Source organism: Mobula birostris, chromosome 4, assembly GCF_030028105.1.
Source record: "Mobula birostris isolate sMobBir1 chromosome 4, sMobBir1.hap1, whole genome shotgun sequence".
NCBI classification, from domain to species: domain Eukaryota; kingdom Metazoa; phylum Chordata; class Chondrichthyes; order Myliobatiformes; family Myliobatidae; genus Mobula; species Mobula birostris.
In genome coordinates, this window is record NC_092373.1 from 150,195,276 (window position 1) to 150,221,143 (window position 25,868).

Sequence of the window (25,868 nt, forward strand, 5' to 3'; positions counted from 1 at the left end):
CACAGGGGCAGCTGGCAGCGATGCAAGCTACAGTGCAGGCTATCGCTGACCTCCCAACCCCGACAGACAAGAGGGCCCTCAGAAGGCTCTTGGAGATGGTGGGGTACTGTAGGAAGTTTTGCAATAACTCTGCGGTCACTACCCCTCCCCCTCCTACTAAGCCCTTGCGAAAGAAAACTGAATTGGAATGGGACGACCCTTGTTATTGTGGTCCGGGACAAAACCAAATGAGAGGTTACATTGATCACAATTCATCAGTGTTTCTGGCCACTATGAAGTTTGCTGAGTTGGAGCCTGGTCTAAGGGATTATTAATAACACATATAAAAGGAGACTGTCTGTCAAGGTGCTGACAACTTCAAATTCTCTGTATTAGTCAAATAGCTGATAAAGATGTATATTTGTGTTTATCAAATAATGTACTCATGTTTGTAATTTTTACCCCGGTAAAAATCCTTAAAGGGGGGAAGTGTGACGAGAGTACACAAAAATTAAGATGTTTGCTGGCCTGGGCTAGCATCAGTGGCATTAGCAGTTGGTCTGCCACCTGTCCTCAGGGGAGGGAGAGATAAGGAACAATGAAGCAGCATCTGGAGATGTGTAATGAAGGGACGGGAGAGAGAGCTGTCTAGAGTGGCTCCCCCTTTGAACCCTGAACTGTTTGAAGCGATAGACAGGCGATCTGGAGATGTGTAATGAAGGGACGGGAGCGAGAGCTGTCTAGAGCGGCTCCCCCTTTGAACCCTGAACTGTTTGAAGCCATGGACAGGCGATCTGGAGATGTGTGATGAAGGGACGGGAGAGAGAGCTGTCTAGAGCGGCTCCCCCTTTGAACCCTGAACTGTTTGAAGCCATGGACAGGCGATCTGGAGATGTGTAATGAAGGGACGGGAGAGAGAGCTGTCTAGAGCGGCTCCCCCTTTGAACCCTGAACTGTTTGAAGCCATGGACAGGCGATCTGGAGATGTGTAATGAAGGGACGGGAGAGAGAGCTGTCTAGAGCGGCTCCCCCTTTGAACCCTGAACTGTTTGAAGTGATGGACAGGCGATACCCCAGCAGGGGGATAAAAAGGGACAGGTTCGCTAAGGCAGGACACACACGACACCCGAAGTAACGAGACCCTGGAAGCGGTGCGCCTCTCACGAGTCGGTGGAAGTACCGGGCCATAAACGCACAGGGTGGAAAGGTACGATCAGCGGGAACCCGGTGTGTGTCCACCCTCGCTTGGGTGCCGGATTCACTGCAGAGGATCGACCGCATCTGGAGGAGGGGTCACAGTCGGTGACCCCAGGTGACATCACAAAGGACTCGCACGAAAGCTGCTTGTAAGCAATATCGCAGGTCTGTGAGTGGAAGCCGTTTTGAATGATCAGTCGTTCTCGTTCTCTCTCTCCCTCCCTCCACGTTGTCCATCGCCATGGCAACGATTACTGCGAACTGAACTAAATTGAACTGGACTTTGTGTCACTTTGAAATTGGTCATTTACCCCTAGACAACGATAGAGCTTGATTGATGCTGTTATCTTAATTCTGTGCACATGTGTGTTTATCATTGCTGAACTGTTGCATTTATTATCCTTTCGATTACTGTGTTGCTTGTTTCTTTAGTAAAACTTTCTTAGTTGTAGTAAACCAGACTCCAACTGAGTGATCCATTTCTGCTGGTTTGGCAACCCAGTTACGGGGTACGTAACAGTATCTGGACAAATGCACTGTTGATTGAATCTTCTCAGTTCCATTAGGCAATTTGTGCACAATGCTAAACTTGCCAAAAATACAAAGTCCACTGCAATCTGTGACTGGTATTTGTAGATGCCATAATTGTCATTTTACGTCCCTTAATAACACTTCCAAACCTTCCTAATCAAGTGAGCCCACTGATTGAATTTTCACATTCAACTTTTTTTTAAATGTTTTGGTTGAGAGTGATTTTTTTCATCAGAATGCCAAGAGAACTCCAATGTTCTACTTGGATAAAAAGCCCACATTCTGTTCGGAGGTACATTGAATATAACTGTGGGAATTATATGCAGTTCTCTAAAACTCAAAGAGGAGCGCTTATTCTTCTGGAGCAACTTTGATGAGAGATTGGTAGAATTACAAGAAAAATATTACAGAAACATCTAAATGTAGATTGTTTGCTGCTCATCTCCTATCCCAGAGGAGTTCATCAAGAATAGAATTTCCATGAATTACCCAGGCCAAGTCGTGCAGTCATGTATTCATAAGACATTTACGCAGTATTTGACTAAAATGTGACTAATGGGTTCATGTTAGAATGCTTTTTTCTCAGATTATGTAATTATCACACAACATAACACATATTTTCACATATTTTTACATGTCAATTACAACACTTATTTTCCAGGCTGTTTAAAATCCTCACATATGATTTTTATTCAACGAAGACAGAATGCATCACAGGGAAAATATTTTGGCAATCACTCAACTGAAAATTAGTGTTATATCCAACCAATTTAGTGATACACCTTGGGAAATTTCAGGTTTAAATTAATGCAAGAAGATGCCAAATTTGTAAGTGTGGACAAATCTTAAAGTCCCTGCTCTTACCTGTGCTCTTCATTCCTGTAGCAAAATATTACTGGAAAGGTAATATCTGATGTTTATCCAGATTTTGCACACACCTTGGGCTTGAATAATTTTTGCAAGAATTCTTATTCAGTAGATTAGAAGAAAATGATCCAACGGGACTCAGATCTCTGAAGGATAATGAAAAAAGGACAGTATGGTAAACAAATGTACCATCCTTCAGCAGAGATGTGTTTGTGGCTAAATATCCTGGATTTGTTAGTTTCCAAAGAATGCAAAGGCCAATGCAAATTTTATATCCAGCAAACAATCTGCTGGAAGATCACAGCATCTGTGAGAAGAAAGGAATGGTTGACACTTTGAGTCAAAAACCTGCCCCAGGACTGAGAGTGGAGAGGGGAGATGGCCAGTATAAAGAAGAGATGGGATGTGGTGCAGCAGAAACCTGAGGTGATTGGTGGACTGATGAGCAGTGAAAGATAATGGACAGGTTGAGACTGTGGCAGGTGAAGGATAGCTGGAGGCAGGCAAAGATAAAACAAGCTTATGACATAGATGGAGGGATATGGGAGGGGACGGTGATAAGTAGGAACACAAAGGCTACCCATGGATGAAATTTGGTAAGGGAAATGATAATGGGAACCATTAGGGGAGAGGTGAGTGCAGATAGAACCAGAACTATATAGTGGAGAGGAGTTTGGGAAGAGGGAAGCCTGGTGATGAATTATGAATTATGAAGCAGTAGTGACACCAGTTTACAGAATTAAATTCCAGTCTATCCCTGTGAATGCCTTGCCATGAAAATTTGTACATCCAGTCTTACGTGGGCCCAGTGTGGGCTGTTTGATGGGATACCCAGAAACTATGCAGCAAAAAGACTTTGAGATTTGGAACACAGCATCAACATTATCCAACCATCAGCGAGTCTTTAAGGAGATATCGAATGACAACCAGTAATGCGAGGCAATTAAGAAAGGGTGGGACTTCAAGACAAGCTGTGAGGAAAGAGATGGAGGTAGGGATTAAGGTAACAATGGAGGTTCCCAAGAGAAAATATGGCACTGATTAGATTGGAGGATAACAAAGGCAGGTTGAAAACAGCAAGCAAAAGGAAAGTCTGAGATGACAAACGATAGGAGGATCATTCATTCTTCTTCTACAATATGTTCAGGTTGGGTAGATATTTCTCCCAGTGCTCCTGATCAATTATGGTCTGCTTTAGTCCCTTTAAGCACAGCTAATATGGAACATGTAAAATCAACTTTTTGCAGAGCTTTCAAGCAGACACAGAAATCTTCATTTCCTAAGGAAAAGAAATTAAAGACAATTTCAGACACACCTTTTACTGGGTACATCAATTTGATGGTCAGAGCAATTTGTGTTCGCAGAAAGAAGACAGCTCCTTTTGTAATGGACGGAATTAATCAGTCCCAAACATTCGTGTGTCCAGGAGATGTGATAATAATCATATAAGCACAACAAAATAACTCAAGCCTAATTTATTATCATGAAATAGAAAGCACAAATAAAACCACCCATAATACTATGTAGTAGGCCACAAAGATTTCTGCAAGGCACAAAGGTTTCAGGATTCACGATTCTTCAACACTACTTTATACTTTATACTTTATTGTCACCAAACAATTGATAGAGAACTCTGATAGGCCAATCAAATGGTTCACTGTTGCTCAGCAATAGAAAACAAAAAAAATCATATGTACAATTAAGAAACATTAAAAAAACAGTAGAAATACCGGAGTCATGATGATCATGATGAAGTCTGCTGGAGAGAGACATTTATACACATGCTGTTCACCATAATTCAGAAGGATTGAAGGATAAGATTGCAGGGTGACAAAACGGGGCAGGAACACTTGGAACTAAAAACTAATCCCTACCGGGAGAAAACAGCACCTGTTCTTTCTGCACTGTTCTCCAGCAGTTTAAGGACTAAGTCCAACCGGAACACAACTCACAAGTGCTCTTGAAAGTCAGGTATTAACCATACATACCAACAACCAAGCATTGCCATCCTGCTCCCCTTCATGATAGCCTATGAAGAAGCATGTGACTTCCCTCCCAGAGATGAGAGGTGTTTGTGCACTCGACTCTTGAAGGCTTTGGCCTCATTGTTGCAGGTGTTTCCAACCACAGCATCTGGAAGGCTGTTCCAAATTCTGATAGCATAGTGAAGGAAGCTTCTGTCCTGTGTGTAGGTTCTTGCATCAGGCATAGCAAAAGCATGATCAGGCATAGATAAACTTGATTGTGTGGTGCGCTGTCTCTCATAAGATGAATGTAGCGTGGCACGAAGGTCTGCAGGGCTGTGGCTAGTGTGCATTTTGTATAGCACAGTAGCTGCAGCAACCTGTTGTCTGTGGTGTAAGCTACTGATGGCTAGCTTCTCATGAGCTGTGGCTTCATCTACACCTATAATCCTGAGAGCCTTACTTTGAATGGAGTCAAGCTGGCTGAGGACACTCTGTGAGGTACTCATCCATGATAAGCAGGCATTCTCCATGATACTTTGTACCTGGGCTTTGTAAACCGTGGCTCTGCCCTCTTTGTCTAGTTTGGATGCTACTTTCCACAGAGCTCCAAGCCTTTGTCCAGCCTTGTTTGAAATAGTGGAAAGATGTTTATCCCACACCAACTTGCTGTCAATATTAACACCAAAGATTACTAGCTCCTTCTTTAAATCCAGCTTGCAGTTCCCTAAATACAGGTTGGGGATCGATGGATTCCTCTTACTAGACATCACCATTGCCTTGCACTTATTAGACAGAGGTGACAATCCAGTTGTCTGCCCAGGCTTTCATCCTGTCAAGATTCCTATTCAGGCCTGCTGCCACTGTATTACTCTCTCCTGCTCTAATTGGTGCAAATAGAGTGGAGTTGTCAATGTTCAGGTATAGCAACCACACTACAAGATCAGAAAGAGTTAAGTGGTCCTTGACCTGACAGACATGCATTCATTGTTTTACAAATCTAATTTACCACACCTTCCCATTGTAGTGGGTATAACTATCCCTTAAACATCCAAAATGAGAGCAATTCCATCTACATGTTTTTATAAATCTCAAACATGGAAATCACAAAATAACATTACAAAAGCATAATGTAAGCAGTTACTTTACAAATCAATGTGGGTCTCGGCCTGAAAAATCTATGGTTTGTTCATTTCATGGATGCCGCCTGACCTGCTGAGTCCCTCCATACATTTCTGTATGCTGCTACAACATTTGCACTGACCTTCATTAACTATTGCACCATGACCTTTCCTGCACAGTGTGTAAAGGGACTCTGCTTATCCTCCCCACTGATTTTCTTGGTTACAGGTTATTGAAAAGTTAATAAGAAATATGAATCAGGGCATTGAACAAAAATGCAACTGTCCATCTTACAAAATAATTCCCTTCTAGAGACTTGGAAAACAATGTAAACACCTTTTCAGGATAAATGTCAGGGATGCAAATTGCTGCACTGCAACTTGCTTATGATATATTAGGTCTGCTATCCTACAGTATAATAAATAAAATATTAAAGAGAATTGACTCAAAAAGGTCATGTTCTGTAAGTTCGAGAGATTTTAGATCAATAAAAATGGGCAGAGATAGCCACTCTTTGAAAAAAAACGATATTTCGGTTTTTTAGCACAGGTTGAGCAGAAGAGTATTGTCTTGTTACAAAGAAACTAGGAAACATTGACATAGATTTTTTTCTTGAGGATATACCAGCAATTCTCAACACAAGATTTGGTAATTTCCAGTACTCCCTGTGGGTGTGATTTATTGGTTGTTTTCTGCCAGTGTCTTCCCAAGTAGATTCTGCAGGAGGATGGATTCCAAAGATGGCGCAGGAACAATTAAACGGGGAGATCTGTGCTCAGAGCAACACACAGAAAATGCTGGAGGAACTCAGCAGGTCAGGCAGCATTTATGGAAATGAAGAAATCGTAGACTTTTTGGGCCAAGTTTCAGTCGATTGTGAAGAAGGTGAATGCAATGTTGGCATTCACTTCTAGAGGTATAGAATATAAGAGCAGGTATATGATGTTGAGGCTCTATAAGGGACGTGTGAGACCACACTTGGAGTATTGTGTGCAGTTTTGGGCTCCTTATTTGAGAAAGGATATACTGACATTGGAGAGGGTTCAGAGAAGATTCATAAGAGTAATTCCAGGAATGAAAGGGTTACCATATGAGGAACGTCTAGCAGCTCTTGGGCAGTATTCCCTGAAGTTCAGGAGAATGAGGGGGTTCTCATAGAAACATTCCGAATGTTAAAAGGCCTGAACAGATTAGATATGGGAAAGTTATTTTCCGTGGTTGGGGATTCTAGGACGAGATGTCATGACTTCAGGATTGAAGGACGTCCTTTTAGAACTGAGATGCGGAGAAATTACTTTAGTCAGAGGGTGGTAAATCTGTGCAATTTGTTACCCTGAGCGGCTGTGTTGGCCAATTCATTGGGTGTATTTAAGGCAGAGATAGATATGTTCTTGATTAGCTAGGGCATCAAAGGATATGGGGTGAAAGAAGGGGAGTGGGAATAACTGGAAGAATTGGATCAGCCCATGATTGAATGGTGGAGCAGACTCGATGGCCTGAATGGCCTACTGCCGCTCCTATATCTTATAGTCTTATGAATAAATAGTTAATGCTTTGAACTGCGACCCTTCTTCAGGGCCTATCAGATAGCCTATCAATTATCCTTCATCCAGACCTACACTTGATTTGTTCTGGTAGAAGATCTGAAAACCTAATCGTTTATACGGGGATTTTTTTGGCCGTAGGGAAGAAAATTAACAGAAAGTTGGGATATTTTAAAAGAGGAGCATCAGTCATTGACACTGGAGATCTCACACCCACTGTCATCAACCTCATTGTTCCTTTACCCTATACTGCTCATTTCTACCTCCTGTTCAATTTCATAAACCTGATTGTCTAGGTGGGGCCACTGTGTCTACCTAATCCTGTCCCACTAACCTTGTGTCCTCAAACCTCAACTCTATTTTCTCCCCCTTGGTTCCATCCTTTTCTACCTACGTCCATGACACTTCACATGCTCTTGATCACTTTATCACTTTAAGTTCCCTGGCCCTTATCAACTCCTTTTCTCAATGTCCAGTCCTAATATACTTCTATCCCCCATTAGGATGGCCTTCAACTTCTCCACTTCTTTCTGGACAACAAATGTAATCAGTTCCCCTCCACCGTCACCCTTCTCCATCTGGCAGAACTGGTCCTCACACTCCACAATTTCTCTTTCAGCTCCTCACTTTCTCCAAACCCAAGGTGTAGTCATGAGCTCCCATGTGGGCCCCAGCTATGCCTACCATTTCATCTGTGTTCCAAGCTTACACTAATAATGCTGTTCCTACACCTGTGATGACCTTGTCAATTTCATCAATTTTGCTTCCAACTTTCAGTCTGCCCTCAAATTTATTTGATCCATACCTCTCTCCTGTTTCTCAATCTTACTGTCTTCATCTCTGAAACAGTCTATCTACTGATATCTTTTACAAAAAAAGCATCAGCAAAATAACCCTTTCCTCACCCCCATCCACCCACCCATAAACACATACAGACATTCCTCCACCCACAGAACAGCTGGGACTCCAGCCTCTATTGGACACACAAACTTGCTGACATTGGCCTCTGACTTCCACCGTGGACTCCCAGACTCAGGGCTTTGGTCATTGGGCTTTGACTTCTGGATTTCTGATCGAGTTTTGGACTTTGATCTTTGAAATCGATCCCAGGACTTGTCAATGACAGGATCCCAAACTCAAAGCCTGAGATTCCACACTCACTGATGTCAGAACTCTGAACTGCAAGCTTCAAATTCCACACTCACTCTCATGTTTTCCTATAGGATCATCAGCCATTATACCTCCTGCACTCATAGACCTCTGAAATCATTGAACCCATGGGGATTCACTGACCTTGTTGGGGAAGTCACCGGCAGTAGTCCTTGCTGAACTTCATCCATTGAACTTGCTGGCCTGAAATCCATCCAAAGATGTGGATGTGTCGTCACTGGCCTTTAAATACAAAATGTTGTGCGCAGTGCAAAGTTTAGACTCCAGGCTGTCCTCCAAAACCCTGTTCCTAAAACATAACCTAACTCCCCTCTCTATCCCAAATACCATCCCTACACCGAAAAACAACTAAGACTGAGTCAGGATTTTGACAGATGCCCTTCTTCAAAGAACTGGGTTTCCTTCCCACCAGCATTGATGCTGCCCATATATGCATCTCCTCTATTTTCTACACATAGTCTTCACTCCATCTTTCTGTTGCTATAACAGGGATAGAATTCCCCTGGTCCTTACATGCCAACACAAGAACTTCCACATACAGTATGCCATTCTCCCTAACTTTTGCCGTCTATAACAGGATCCTACTACTAAGTGCATCCTTCCCTCCCACCCCCTTCCCCTCTATTGTTGAGAACCAATATAGATTATGGGTCTGCTTCATTGAGCATCTTTTTTCAATCTGCTATAAAAGGCAGGATTTCCCAGTGGTTGTCCATTTCAATTTGACTTCCCATTCCTATTCCAATATATTGGTCCATGACACTGCCACAATGAGGCCATACTCAGAACGAAGGAGCAATTCTTCATATTAGGTCTGGGTAGCTTCCAACCTGATAGCACAAACATTGATTTTTCAAACTTCTGATAGTTTCTCCTCCACCTCCCTTCTTTATTTTTCCATTCCTCTTTCTGGTTTCCCTTTCACTCCTTTTGTTCTTCTTACCTGCACATAACCTTCTTCTGATCCCCCTACTCCATTTCTTCCATGGTCCACTGTCCTCTCCAAACAGATTCCTTCTTCTTCAGTCCTTCACCTCTTCCACCTATCACCTTCCAGCTTCTTATTTCATCCCCCATCTCCCACCCACCTAACTTCCTACTCACCTAACTTCCTACTCAGCTTCCTACTCACCTATTATCTGCTAACTTGTATGCTTTCCCCTCCTCTCTGCTTTCTTCTTTCCAGTCCTGATAACAGTTCCAGCCCAAAGCTTCAGTTACATATTTCCCTCCATATGTGCTGCCTGACCTGCTGCGTTCCTCCATCATTTTGTGTGTATTGCTTTCTGTTTTATTCAATGCTTATAATAGGATATTTTTTTCATGTGTTATTATTTTTATTTTTATTCTTTTATTTAGTTCTAGTATTTTTTCAAACTTTCTGAGTATCATTGATACACATAGCAGAGATCTTCAATGTCATCTTTCTGAACTAGACCAAATCATAAAATCACCATTTAAAAAATAATATTCATCTCATACTATTTTTATTCAATTAATATGTTCTTACTTGTTCGAATGCCTCAGAATAACAAGTGTTTGTATGTCAGAAAAGATCATAGAATTCAAAGTTGATACTGTAACACACAAACAACAGCTTCCAAATTCCTATGATATTCGACTCATGGCATTCAAAGTTTCAATGTTTATCCTCAAACAAACATGCCTCCCAAAGCTTTTTAAGGTAAGAAGTCGAATATTTAGGGTCACTTCAAGATAGCAAATGTTTCCATATTAATTATGGCTTAGATTTTTTAAAGAACAAAGAAATCCAATTCAAGGACACCACATTTATTCATAATCCTGTTTAAAGTGTAACAAGTTAATGTATTATGTTTGCATTAGACAGTATGAGACTAAGATAGAATGAATGACTGAATGAGCTCAAAATTGAGCATCAAGTCATGACACCAGACAGGTAAAAGAAAATTTAAAAAACTATAGAAGCTGGAATTCTGAGTTAATAGCAGGTGCTGGGGGAAAAAAAAAACTCAGCAGGTCAGGCAGAGTATTTGAAAAAAAACACATAGAGCCAAGGCCTCAAGTCAAAAGACTTCTGACCAGAAACATCAAAAATATTTCTCTTTTCAGACATGATTAGTCACTTTGTGGATGACAAGAAAGTTGGTGATTTTATAGATAATGAGGAAGTTCTCCAAGCAGGATATAAATCAGATGAAAAGTTGGATCAAGTTTTGTCAGATGGAATTTAACTCTAACAATTAATGCATTTTAGCAAGTCAAAGAGGGGCTGGACATACCGAGTAAATATTACGGTGTGAAGGAATGCTGATAATAGAGAGACCCTATGTTTCTAGACCATAGTTATCTGAACATGGCATAGAACTGCCATATTCTCTGCCATGTGAAGAAGACATAAGGCCTTCAAAGATCAGGGCACAGAAGATAAAAAAATAAGTTGCAAAATTACAAACCTTTGGTTAGACTACATTTAGAGTACAATGTGCAGCTCTAGTTACCACATTCCCACAAGGATGTGGTTCACTGGAAAGATTTGTGAGGATTTCATCAAGGTGTTGGCTGATTGGAAGACTATGTTTATGGGGAAAGATTGGATAGGCTGGACTTATTTCCCCTGGAATGAAAGAGCAGAAGGGTAACCTGATAATAGTGTAACAAATTACAAGATGCATATATGGGCAAGATAGTCAGAATCTTTTCGCAAACTAGAGATATGAAACACTGCAAGACATAAGTTTAAGGTAAGAAGAAGGAATTTTAAAGATGATTTGAAGAGTGAGTTTTGTACCAAGAGAGTGGTTTATGACTATAACACATGCGTCCTGACCTGCTGTGTGTTTCTGGCAGGTAGAAAATCCTCTATACATTTATATAGAAAATCTGAAACTTTAATATTTTGAACAGCTTTTTTCACAGACTAATGTTAATGTGCCTAAGGTTTCATAACATGTTTTCATCTGTGCCAACTACTGGACAGCACTTGGTTTCAGTGCATGTTATTTTCCACAGATCATGGTTTAGTTTAGAGTAATATATAATTAGAACCATCAAAACCCAACGCTATTAGTTTGGCATACTATGATCTCAACTACAGTGCTTTCACAAAAGAAATTGTCTTTCATGTGGGAGAATAGAGGAAGCAACTGTTGCATTAAGTGTGCATATTACAGAATGAAGCACATGTTAACGCAGATATTTAATCTAACATTTTAAAAATTTCTTTGGTGGTCTTTTACTGTAGTGAATAATGAGATGAGCTTCCCTTTAACTTTTGAGGCTCAGTCTTATCAGTTTAATCACTCACTGTGATGTAGAACAACTGCACAATATCAGTACCAAAAGGAAGAATATCCATTAGTTAAGATGCGCAAAAGATTATAAGCTATAGAAGGTGGAGCAGGTCATTCATCCACTCATGTCTACTCTGGTAGTCAATAATATATTTTGCCTCGGTGCCTTCGCTAATGTTGTATTCATTGAATCAGATTCAGGTTAGTTTATTGTCATATTGACAGGGTGAAATGAAGTTCCTTGCTCCTGTGAAGCTCACAGAGTAAGCAGTATACTTGGTAGTAATAAATACAGTAATAAGTAGAATGACAAGTGTAAAAGAATGCAAAATTATTGTGCAATCTGAGGTGGTGCAAAAAGTGTTAAAATGACAATAACAACATTATTAACAGTAATAGAATTAAGAATCCAAAAAATATTGGCAGCTCCACTAGAATGGGAATGTGAAAGAGAGTATTGGTTCAGAAGTATGATAGTGTTGGGCTATCAGTCTGGTCATCCAGGCTTTCAAGTTTTCTCCTTCTGGAATGTAGAAAAGAGAAAAGGGAATGACCAGAGTAGTAGGCATTCCTGACAATACTTTTAGACTTCCTGAAGCAATTCATCATGGACAATGACTGGATAGAAGGAAATGATGAATTTGATGGGGATTGAGCCACGTCTACCACTCTTTGCTGATTCCTTCAGTCCAGATCAGAGCAGTTACCATACAAAGGTGAGATGCGACTCTCTGGAGTGCTTTCTTTAGTTCAGCTTAGAAGCCTGAGAAAATCCTTGTGGGCAAACTGAGTCTTCTCAAGGTGTACATATGTTGATGTGCTTCCTCAGTCATTGTATTAGTGAGGAGAAATCATGTTTTATTTTCTTAATATCTAAAGAATATTTCAATATTTGTCTTTAATACTTGGTGGCTGAGCCTTGCAGTTCTCTTCAGTAAAGTTTCTGGATGAGGAAATTTCTTCTTGTTTTGAGATGATGAGCCATTTCTCTGGACAGTTCAGCCAAGAGAAGCACCATCATTGATTCTACCCTGTCAAGCTCTATAAGAATTGTGTATCATTCAATAACATCACCTCTCATTCTTCTCAAATCAAGGCAGCGCAACCCATTCAGGTCTGGCTCTGCATGATCTCTCATTAAAAGGCAAACCTGTCAACCCAGAAAACACTCTGCCAGCTCTTCACTGAAACAAGTTTTTTGCAAGTATATCCTTACTTAGGTAGGGAGAGCACACGCTTTACATAATATTCCAGATGTGGTCTTACTAGGGCACAATATAATTGGATCAGGAAGTCTTTCCCCTTATTCTTTCTTGTTGCTATTTGCACGATTTGTTTGATTTTCTTTTGCACAAAAGTGGGGTTAGGATTTAGGGTTTGATGTCCTTGTTGCTGTTTGCGATTTGTGTCTTTTTGTGCATGGGTATGGCCATTGGGGTTTGGGCTTTGATGTTCTTGTTGCAGTTTGCCCAATTTATTTTTTGCGCAAATGGGTTTTGAGGTTTTGCGTATGAGGTTTTTGTTGTGGTTTGCGCAAATTGTTTTTTTTGGCGCAGAGGAGGGGTTAGGTTTGACGTGCTTGTTGCCATTTGCACAATTTGTTGTATTTACAAGTGTGGGGGTTGATTTTTTTTCTTTGAATGACATATATGGTTTTTGATGTTTCGTGGCTGTCTGGAGAAGACGAATCTCTGAGTTGGATATGACATACTTATTTTGATAATAAATATACTTTGAACTTTGAACCTCAGTCACTCTTGGCTGATCTGCTGTACCTACATGTTAACTCTCACTGATTTGTGTACAGAATTATCCAGTTCTCTTTGAACACCTTTCAGAATATCATTGATCAAAAACTATACACTGCTTCACTTCTTTAAACATGCCCTTATCCATTCACTTAACCTATTTACTTCCCCTGAAGCCTCTCTGAATTCTTCTCATACTACACACTGCAATCTAGCTTAGTACCTTCTGCAAACTTAATTTTCCTTATCCAAATAGATAGAGGTTTTGACCTTCTAATGACAAAGTTGTGACCAAAAAGAGGATGTTGTATTAAAATGGACTGACTCCTTCTCAAATTATGTGTTACGTTCAAATACATCAGTCTTTCTTTTCCAGTCTGCTAATGATTTGGTTGATGTAATGATGTTGCTGGTTTTCCAAGTGTATCTCGAGAAAATAAAACATTATGCTGATGCTCACATGCACATGGCAACTTCATCTGTAGCTTTGTCTTCTCTTGGATGAGGTAGAATGAGGTAGATGGTAGTTTGCTGAGGATGTGGTAGGTAGTTTTCAAACGGAGGCAGCGTGCAGTTGGACTGCCGCCAGGGAGAGGCTGATCATAGGGTAAAACTGCAGCAAACAGCATGAATTGTGAACAAAATTGAAAAGGGTGAATATAGGATTTAAGGTATTAGCTATGAATATGTATATACAGAATAAAGCAGATGCACTTGTAACACAGTTACAGATTGGCATGTATGATGTCGTGGGCATCGCTAAATCACGGCTGAAAGAAGATTATCATTGGGTGTTTAACATCCAAAGATACATATCAAGAGGATAGACAAGTAGGCAGAAGGGGTAGCGTAGCTCTGTTAGTAAAAAATGAAATCAAATCATTAGAAAGAGGTGACATCGGGTCAGAATGTGTTGAATCATTGTTGGTAGAGCCATGAAACTGCAAGAATAAAAAGATCCTGATTGGAGTTATATACAGTACTGAGGATGTGGTCTACAAATTACAATGGGATATAGAAAATGCATGACAAAGGGGCAATGTTACAATAGTCAGGGGGATTTCAATATGAAGGTAAGTTGGGATAGTCAGGTCCGTGCTGGATCCCAGGATGGAATTTCTATAATGCCTGCAAGATGTCTTTTTTAGAGTAGCTCAAGGTTGAGCCCACTAGGGGATCAGCTATTCTGGATTGGGCAATGTGCAATGAACCAGAAGTCTTCACTGTGGAAGGCTCTAGCAGTAGGCTGGAAGTTTGAGAGTGTCAGGGGCAGAAGTGTTTGAAGTTGCCATTACTAGGGAGAAGATTCTTTGGAAACTGAAATGTCTGAAGATGGATAGGGGAAGGAGGAAACGTCAACTCAGACCATGAGAGGCCTGCGTCAGGCATTTTCATGCCTTACAAGATGCAGATTGGAAGTCTGTGTGGGGCGCCACTCCTCGCACAGACACTAGAGCAATGTGTGGTTAAGTGCCTTGCTCAAGGACACAAACACGCTGCCACAGCTGTGGCTCAAACCAGCGAACTTCAGATCACTAGACGAACGCCTTAACCACTTGGCCACGTGTCCAACACAAAGACGAATAAGTCATCTGGAACAGTTTGTGTACAGCTCTTCCGAAAGAGGTGACTGAAGAGATTGTGAAGGTATTCGTAATGATCTATCAAGAATCACTAGCTTCTGAAATATTTCCGGAAGGCGGGAAAATTGCAAATGTCACTCTACTATTCAAGAGGGGAGAGAGGCAGAGAAAGAAAATTATAGGCCGGTTAGTCTGATCTTAGTGGTTAGGAAAATGTTGGAGTAGATTTACAATGTAGTTTTTGGAGTTCTTGGAGGCACACAGTAAAATCGGCAGTAGCCTGCATAGTTTCCTCAAGAAAAATTCTTGCCTGACAAATCTGTTGGAATTCTTTGAAGAAATAACAAGCAGGATACAGAAAAGAGAATTGGCGGATGTTGTGTACTTAGATTTTCAGAAGGCATTGGACAAGGTGGCACAGATGAAACTGCTTAACAAGCTAAGAGCCCATAGTATTATAGGAAAGCCACTTACGTGGATAAAGCAGTGGCTAGTTGGCAGGAGGCAAAAATTGGGAATAAAGGGAGCCTTGTCTGATTGGTTGCCATTGAATAGTGGTGTTCCACAGGGTTCTGTGTTGGTACCGCTTCTTTTTACATTATATGTCAATCACTTGGATGATGGAATTAATGGCTTTATTGCAGGTTCCAGATGATGTGAAGGTAGGTGGAGAGACAGGTAGTGTTGAGGAATTAGAAAGGCTACGGAAGGTTGTAAACAGATTGGCAGAATAGGCAAAGAAGTTGCAGATAGAATATAGTATCAGGAAGTGTTTGGTCGTGCAATTGGATAGAAGAAATAAAATGGTTGACTATTTCCTATGTGGAGAGAAATTTCTAAAATCTGAGCTGCAAAGGGAGTCCTTGTGCAGGATTTGCAAAACAATAATTAGCAGGTTGAGGTGACTTGAGGAAGGCAATGCTTGTAATCATTTCAAGAGGGCGAGAATATAAGAGAAATGTTGTGGTTTTATAAAGCACTGGTGAGGTCTCCCTTGGAGAATTGTGACCAGTTTTGTGCCTCTTATCTAAAAGATATGGTGACATTGCAGAGGGTTCAAAGGAGGCTCACAAAAATAATTCCAGTATTGAAGGCTTGCCATGATGTTAAAGTTTAGTACTCACTGAAATTCAGAAGAATGAGAGGTGACCTAATTGAAACCTATCAAATGTTGAAATACCTCGATAGAGTGGATGTGGGGTTATGTTTCCTATGCTGTGAGTGTCTCAGACCAGAGGACACAGCCTCAGAATTGAGGGGCATACATTTAGAACAGAGATAATGAGGAATTTCTTTAGTCAGAGAGTGGTGAATTAATGGAATTTGTTGCACAGGTGTCTGTAGAGGTCATTCTTTAGGTGTATTAAGGCAGAGGTTGATAGATTCTGGATTAGTCAGTGCATGAAGGAGTGTGGGGAGAAGGCTGGAGATTAGGGCTAAGAGGGAAAATAGATCAGCCATGATGAAATGGCAGAGCAGAGTCAATGGACCAAATGGCCTAATTCTGCTCCTCTATATTATTCTCTTATGGTCTATATAAAGAAACAAAATATGCAACAAGGAAATGGAAAAATAGCCTTCCTTCTTGGACTACTCGAACATCATGCTCTTAATCAGTTTTAATGGACGTCCATTTCTGATCACATCTCTTTAAAACCTATGCTTCATGAGAATTTTTATTCTCAGAGCAAAGTTTTTAATTCAGTACATTCTGTGATAGGTCTCTGACATATTTATTTGGTTAGACCATATCACAGTCTGCAGATTTTAATTTGACAATTACTTCTTTAGTGCTATAGTTTTCAAACAGCTGCAGCTTTAAATTACTCCAGATGTTTTTGACTGAGTCCCCTGCCTTTACCTAAAAATGCTTTGAGTCTTTTGTAAAAGGCTTCCCTGGTTTTGCTTACTTTGTTCAGCTTCCTGTACAAAGTACCACCCACTCAAAACCAAGCTACTACGGTGGCTCCAGACCCTTCCCCTTCTCTTAGGATAAGCACTGTCATTTATATTGTTTTGAGCAGGAAGGAACTTCAACTTTTAATTTTGGCAAACTTCAGAAATCCCACATAGAGTATATTAATCCCTTTGGAGTACAAATTCATTTAAGCAGGAAGAATGAAAAATTCAGATGTTCTCCCAATTAAAGTTTTCTCATAAGGTTATTACATCCTGTTCAGCTGCTCAGATGTTTGGTTTCATTGATCTGGTTTTCTCTGAGGCATATTACACCAGCTGTCCATTTCTGTACCAGAGGCCAAATATCCATCTTAGGTTAAATACTATCACATCTTGGACTACATCCGTCCTTCACTCAGCCGTCAGCCAAACAGCTTTGTGATGGTCAGTTTATCTGCTTGCAAATTCAATTATTTTAATGGGTGTAAAATAATCAGTATTTTAAAACTGTTTGCCTAAATTTCAGAAATATTGTCTGTTTAACCTCTTGATGTGGTTCAAAAGCTACAAATATTCAGTCATTCAGTCACCTTTGAATTTTTAGGAAGATGAGATTTTGAAATTCTTGTGAATTGATGAAAGAGAAAAATGTTTTTTTTCTTGAAGGTGAATTCAATTGAATGAGAAAATTGTGCAACTTATGCTTAAGGGTGGTATGGTCGTGTGGTGGTTAGCATAATGGTTTACAGTACCAGTGACCAGGGTTCAATTCCCACTGCTGCCTGTAAAGAGTCTATATGTTCTCCCCATGGGTTTCCTCTGGGTGCTCCGGTTTCCCCCCACAGTCCACAGACTTACTGGTTGGTAGTTTAATTGGGCATTGTAATTACCCTGTGATTAGCCTCGGGTTAAGTAGACTGATGCTGGGCAGTGCAGTTCAAAGTGCCAGAAGGTCCTATTCTGTGCTGTATCTCAATAAATAATTAACTAAATTTTGGTCAGAGGAGAGAAAACCCCAAATCTTTGCTTTCACATTATCAAGAAGTGAGGTCAGGAAATGCTGTTCCAGTAAAACCATGACCTGGACAGTAGATTGTGACAAACAGTTTTTGTGCATGTTGTCACTTAGAACAAAATACTTATGTCTAGATTGCAGTATCTTTTGGTACACATCTCTAGTATTGGTATGGCTGTTGCAAATAATTGCAGGATTTTAAGAATGAAATGTGGGATTTACAATGCCTCTTTTTTTTGTGATCATCTTATTTTCTGCTGCATTAATTAGAATTACCTTGTCAACGTATAAGGGATAAGTCCACATACATTAACTCACAATGGATTTTTCATTCAGAGATGCTCCCCAATTTATCACTGGATTCTGGGTGCAAACCACTGTGGCTACTTCTAACATAGTTTTGAGCAACTTCACAATGTCACCATGGGGAGATGCAACTGAGCATTATTTCTGCACGCTGCATATGCTTACCATGCCAAAAAAGAAAATATCTATTCCCTGAGGCATTTGTTTTCATTTATTATGCAAATTTATGCATTGCTCTTTGGATCTAGTGTATCTTGTAGATAGCCACTCTCTTCCATTTCCTCGTAGTTTCTGTAGCTGGGCTGTATTGTTAAGTATACTGTTCTATAGCATCACTGTGGTTGACCTTACCTCACCTACAGTTACTTTACATTCCATGTTTATAGGTGTGAGTATCAAAGATAAGGCCAAAATGTTACTGCCTTTCCCTTCTAGCTCTTAAACTGGGCAGTTGGCTAGGGCACTTGATAGGCTAATCAACATTCACATTTGGGGGATGACCTATTCAGGATTGCAAATTTGCTTCCCTTCAGCAGGTTTATAGAGTCATTAAAAAGTATAGCACAGAAACAGTCACTTCGGCCCATCAAGTTCATGCCAAAACCATTTAAACTGCCAACTCTCATCAACCTTAGCTCTAAGTACCCCTACCATTCATGACCAATCCAAACTTTGCTTAAGCATTGAAATCGAGCTCACATGCACCACTTGTATTGGCAGCTCTTTCCACATTCTCATGACCCTCTGAGTAAAGAAATTTCCCCTCATGTTCCTCTTAAATTTTCACCTTTCACCCTTAATTCATGACCTATGGTTGTAGGGTTACCCAACATTAATAGAAATAGCCTGATTACATTTACCCTATCTATGCCCTTTATAATTTTGTTTTTCTCTACCAAACCTCTTCTTGCTCTTATACGTTAAACTTCCAATCAAGATGGCGGCTGCATACAACGCTCCTTTGGTTGATATTTTCTGGATAGATCATGAAACCATATACTTCACTTCTTTTATGTCTTTTACATTTGTTTTCCATCTTGGATGTGGTTCAAGGAATGTTGGAGCCTGTGATTTGCTGTTTGGAGATTCTTTGGATGCTGCAGCGCACTGCAGTCTATGAAAGGATTCCAGGAGGCAGAGACAGAATGCACTAACCTCATGGAAGTCAAGCTGCAAGCTGACATTTGACTAAATTTTGCTGATTAAAGCTTCCATTGTTCACCCATTGAAGCAACGAGGGAGATTGAAACATCGAGGAGAATGCAGAATCTTGGTGTTTGTTTGGATGCTTTAGTGCTCTGCAGTCTCCAGTAGGATTCTGGGAGACAGAGGCAGCGTGCGTGAACCTCATGGTGAGAGGACAGGGGAATGGGGCGCAGGCCATTGTTCAAGTCCATTTCACCGATTAAAGCTTCCATTATTCACCAGGTGATGAGGGAGATTGAAACATCAAGACAAGTGCAGAGGGTGTGCGTTGGCTGTCTGTCTGTTGATTGATCTGATTTGGAGAGGGGAAAGGTCTGCCGCTGGGCCCGGAGAGTGTTGCCCAGCTTTTCTGTGTTTCGGATGTGGATTTGGGCTATAGACTTTTTTTTCATAGTTTTTTTTATATTCTGTGTTTTTCGCCAGATCTTTCTTGTTTTTTTTTTCTGTGGAGAAGGTATTTGGGGGTCTATGTGTCTGTTCCATTTTGTTCATTTTTTTGTGCTGGAGGAGGGACTTGTGGGGGTGCAATGTGCCTGTTCTGTTTTATTCATTTTTTTATGCTGGAGGAGAGATTTGAGGGTCGATGTGCCTATTTCATTTTTGTTTGTCATTTTTTGTGTGGAGAGAGGGATTAGGAGGTTGACGTGCCTGTTCTGTTTTGTTCAGTTTCTTGTATGGGAGGAGAGATATGGGGGTCACTGTGCCTGTTCTGTTTTGGGCGTGGGGTGATTTGTGGAGGGTCGATGATCATGCTGCCTTTTTTTTTCTTAGTTTCATGGCCAACTAGAGAGGAAAAAATTCAAGTTGCATACTTTGATGATAAGTGATCTTCTGAACGTTTCTAAGTAATAAAGCTCTACTGTTACTGAGTAAGGCCTACCCTGGTTGGTCCTACCAAAGTGCAATACCTTGCCCTTGTCTGTATTAAATTCTATCTGCCATTTTTCAACCCATTTTTCCAAGTGATCCAGTTCCAAGCCATGATAGTCTTCCTTGCTGACCATTACACCATCCAGTCTTGGTGTCATCCACAAATTTGCTGATCCAGTTAACCACATTATCATCCACGTCATTGAAATAGATGACAGACAACTGAACCAGCACCAATCCATGTGGCACTCCACTAGTCACAGTCCTCCAATATGAGAGGCAACCAACTATTACCACTCTCTGGGTTCTTCCCCAAAGTCAATGTCTAATCTAATTTACTACCTCACCTTGAATGCCGAATGACTAAACCTTCATGACCAACCTCCCATGTGAAACCTTGTCAAGTTCCTTGCTAAAGCCCATGTAGGCACTGCCTTGTCGTCATCCACCTTCTTGGTAAGTTCCTTGAAAAACTCTATAAAATTGATTAGAATGACCTACTATGCACAAAGCCATATTGGCTATCCTTAATTAGTCCATGTCTTTCAGAATACTTATATATCTGGTCTCTTGAAATACCTTCCAGTAACTTTTCCACTATTGAAATCTGATTCACTAGCCTATGATTTCCTGGTTTATGTTTAGAGCCTTTCTTAAACAGCAAGACAACATTGGTTATCCTCCAATCTTCTGGTACCTCTCCCATTGCTAAATATAATTTAAATATCTGCTAAGGCCATAGCAATTTCTGGACTTGCCTCCCTTAAGGTCTGAGGGACTCCGTGTCAGGCCCTGTGGATTTATTCACCTTGATTTGCCTCAGGATAGCAAACACCTCCTCCTCTGTAATCTGGATAGGGTCCATGAAGTTGATGCTGCATTGCCTCACTTGTATAGACTCTGTGCCTGTCTCCTGAATAAACACAGATGCAAAAAAAAAATTACTATCTCTCCCATCTCTTTTGGCTCCACATGTGGATTACCATTCTAATCTTCTGGAGGGCTGGTATTGTTTCTTTTGTTCTTAACATATCTGTGGAATCCCTTAGGATTCCCCTCCACCTTGTCTGCTAGGGCAAAATCACGGCTCCTTTTAGCCTTGCTGATTTCTTTAGAACATAGAACAGTACAGCACAGTACAGGCCCTTCGGCCCACAATGTTGTGCCGACCCTCAAACCCTGCCTCCCATATAAGCCTCCACCTTAGATTCCTCCATATACCTGTCTAGTAGTCTCTTAAACTTCACTAGTGTATCTGCCTCCACCACTGACTCAGGCAGTGCATTCCACGCACCAACCACTCTCTGAGTAAAAAACCTTCCTCTACTATCCCCCTTGAACTTCCCACCCCTTACCTTAAAGCCATGTCCTCTTGTACTGAGCAGTGGTGCCCTGGGGAAGAGGCGCTGGCTATCCACTCTATCTATTCCTCTTATTATCTTGTACACCTCTATCATGTCTCCTCTCATCCTCCTTCTCTCCAAAGAGTAAAGCCCTAGCTCCCTTAATCTCTGATCATAATGCATACTTTCTGAACCAGGCAACATCCTGGTAAATCTCCTCTGTACCCTTTCCAATGCTTCCACATCCTTCCTATAGTGAGGTAACCAGAACTGGACACAATACTCCAAGTGTGGCCTAACCAGAGTTTTATAGAGCTGCATCATTACATCGCAACTTTCTGAAGTGTTCTCTTGCATTTCTTATACTCCATATGCACCTCATTTTTCCTACCTGCCAACACCTGCTCTGAAACTCCTTCTTCTTCTTAACTCGGGCCTCAATATCTCTTGAAAACCAAGGTTCCCTACAGTTGCTAACTTTGCCATTTATTCTAACAGACACATACAAGCTTTGTACTCTCAAAATTTCACTTTTGAAGGCCTCCCACTTACTAAGTACGCTTTTGCCAAAAAGCAGCCTGTCCCAATCCACAGTTGCCAGAACATTTCTGATACCATCAAAATTGACTTTCTCCAATTTAGAACCTCAACCTGCAGACCAGACTTAAATGTTTCCATATTTTCCTTGCATCTTTTACTTTGAAACAAATTCCATTATGATCACTAGCAAAGTGTTCTCCTGCACAAATTTCTGTCACATGCCCTGTCTCATTTCCTAGCAGCAGATCAAGTATTGCATATTCTTTCATTGGAACTTCTACGTACTGATTGAGGAAACTTTCCTGAATATATTTGATGAACTCTACCACATCTAGTCCTTTTACAGTATGGGATTCCCAGTCAATATGTGGGAAGTTAAAAATCACACACCATAACAAGCTTGTTTCTTGCAACAGTCTATGATCTCTCGAAAAATATGTTCCTCTAATTCCTGTGGACTGTTTGGTAGCCTGTAATATAGCCCCATTAATATTGTTACACCTTTCGTGTTTCTCAGTTCCACCATAATACCTCACTAGATGAGTTCTCCATCTGTCGTGGCTGAATAGTGTCATGCCAATCCTGTTCCTTTAATTCCTGCTGCTCTGTCACATCTAAAACAATAGAACTCTGGAATATTACGATGCCAGTCCTGCCCCTCCTGCAACCAAGTCTCATTAATGGCTACAATATCATAATTCCAGGTGTTGATCCAGGCTCTCAGTTCATCCGCCTCCCCTATGATACTCCTTGCATTGAAATATACGCAGCTCAGGACACTAGTCACACCATACTCAACCTTATAATTCTTGACTTTGTTTATATCTTACGAACATTTGTCTCCACACCCTCTCCACTAATTGTTTTGGCACTCTTGATCCCATCCTCCTGCAACTCTAGTTTTAACCCCACCATGCAGCTTTGGCAAGCTTTTCTGCTAGGATATTAGTTTGCTTCCAGTTCAGGGGCAAACTGTCTGTTCTGTACACGTCCCACCTTCCCTGGAAGAGAGCCCAGTGATCCAAAAATCTTATGCCCTTCCCTCCTACATCAACTCTTTAGTCACGTATTAAACTGTATAATCTTCCTATTGCTGGCCTTACTAGCATGTGGCACCAGTAGCAATCCTGGGATCACAATTCTGGAGGTCCTGCCCTTTAACTTAGCACCTAACTCCCTGAACTCCCTTTGCAGAACCTTGTCACTTTGAGTAACGTGGATTCCTATGACAGCCTAGTAGATTCTTTTGAAACAGATTATTTAATGATCAGATTAATAAATTAATTTTATTTAAATTCCACAGTGTGGAATTTTAACCACTCTTGAAATCATCAGTCTAGGCCTCTATTTCCGTTGCAACAGTAACATAGTCATTGTCAGTTCGACATAATATGAGTTAGATCTATTAGGTAGGAAGGAGTTAAAATAGCAAAAGATCAGTCCTTCATCTTGTTCCAGGAGAAAGAATACAGTTGTGTCAATTGAAGGGTAGCATCTATTCTTTCATCAATTGGCTCCACTGTTTCTCTCAGTACAGTAAATCATATGTGGAGCCTATTATTACTATTCAATCAAACCCACTGTTATTGAGAGTTAATTCAGCTGCTTCCTTGCAGACTTGCCAGTTCTCCTGTAGTTGCACAGCATAGACTCAGACAGCTGAAATATACCACCTTTTCTCTTCAAAATAGACAGTCCTGCTTTACTGTTCCTGTTAAATCAGCAGTAGCCTCACCAAAACGTGTGAAAGTGAATACAATAATCATGATCTGATGCAAATCTGAAGAAAGCATTGTTAAAAAAATGACTAATTTGTCTCTCAGTGACCTAAACTCCAAAGAAAACTTTTGTTAAAGAAAATGAATTATTTGAATCACTCCATTACGTGGCATTTGCCATGGAAATACATTTTACTGCTTTATGAAGAGTGAGATCTATTCCTTCATGCATTACTTCTATTGTTTCATTATGTGTATTGTTCATCATTTTTCAAAAGAAGCCCCACACATCTGTATACATTCCCTAAAACATAATAGTTTCACGTGGATTATTCATTGAATCTCCCAAGAGGACCACAACCTTATTGTAGGGTTTGAAGGCTTACATGCCTCAGTGACCCAGACAGCAATGTTTGGTTGGTGTCAGGGTTTTATGCTTTGTAGGGTCACCCATGCCAAACAGGACAAAGGGTAAAGGCTAGACAAAGAGTCAGATCAGGGTTAACAAGCACAACTGGTAAAACAAAACTATTATGGAAACAGCAATGAAGAACCCTTCGACATCTGAGTACGACGGTAGACCTGAGTCTTCACTGGGGACTTGCTTGACCAACAGCAGTGAAAACTGAGCTACTGACATGACAAAGGAAGCCCTGAACACTGCCAGAGATGGACAACTTCCATTGTTGCCCAGAACACAAGTGATGCAACAGGCAGTAGAATTCATTGAACAATATTTTAATATTTTTAAATTATAACAGGTAAAATTCAGTAACACCCTTGTTTTCTGACCTCATCTTCCAAAGCATGAAATTATTCTCTCCTCTCACCTTAATTTTCTCCCACACCTCAATGTAAGTTTACATTTAAGGAAATTCTCTATAATCCATCCTTATATAGTATATCTGTGCATATGAAATACCTACTTTCAATTTGAGTGAAATTTTATGCTTAATACCCATAATTTTTCTTTAAAATTGACCTTGAATATCTAATTTCCTGAATTGCTTCAGATTGCTTTGGTGAATCATTTAGAGATATGGTATGTTTTGGCTTTTATTCTCCTTTTTGTTTTACCCATCTTCCACTGAAAACATCCTTAGAATTTGCAGACAGCTGTCTGTAATCTATCTTTCTGCTTGCTTGTCAGTCTTTCATTTCCATCCCCTGCCAGGTTTTCAATTTGTTCAATGCACTCTTTTCATCTCACCTCTTCTTTCAGCAGATTGTTAAGGACTGGTTAGAGATTGAAAGGCTTTGTGCTTGGAAAATCATGTCTCACAAATCCGTTAGAATTTCTTGATGAAGCAACCAAGAGGATTGATAAGGACAGGATGGGTAGTCCATATGGACTTTAGCAAAGCCTTTGCAAAGTACAGAAGGCTAATATGGAGCCTTAGATTGCAAGGGGATTTGGGGAGGGCTAACTAATTGGGCACATTATTAACTTTATTGATACATTATTAGAGATTGTTATTGTCATGTACCACAACATTTGGAGGTGGCACATTGGTGTTTCTTTTATTTATATGAGCCATTGAGATGAGACAACATGGTTAGTAAGTTTGCAGATAACACTGAAATAGATGGTATTGTAGAGAGTGAAGGACAATATCAAAAATTACAGGGGATCTTGGTTGTTTTGATAGGAGTGCCAAGGGATGACATATGGCATTCAATTCAGATAAATGTGAGGTGTTGCCTTTTAGCAAGTCAAAGCAGTGTGGGAATTTCATAGTGAACGGTCAGGCTCTGGGGAGTGTTATCAAACAGAGCAGACTAGGAGTGAAAACATAGTTTCCTGAAAGGTAGATAGGGTGGTAAAGATGGGATTGGCATGCTGGTCTACGTTAGTCTGTCACAACCATAGACTCCGCTGAACGATCTATGCAACCCTTCCCCCAACCCCCTGCAACCCCCCAGGCAGGCTGCACAGTGGGTTCAGCAATTGCGTTTGTGAATATGCATATTCCAGCTAATTACTGGTTCATCAT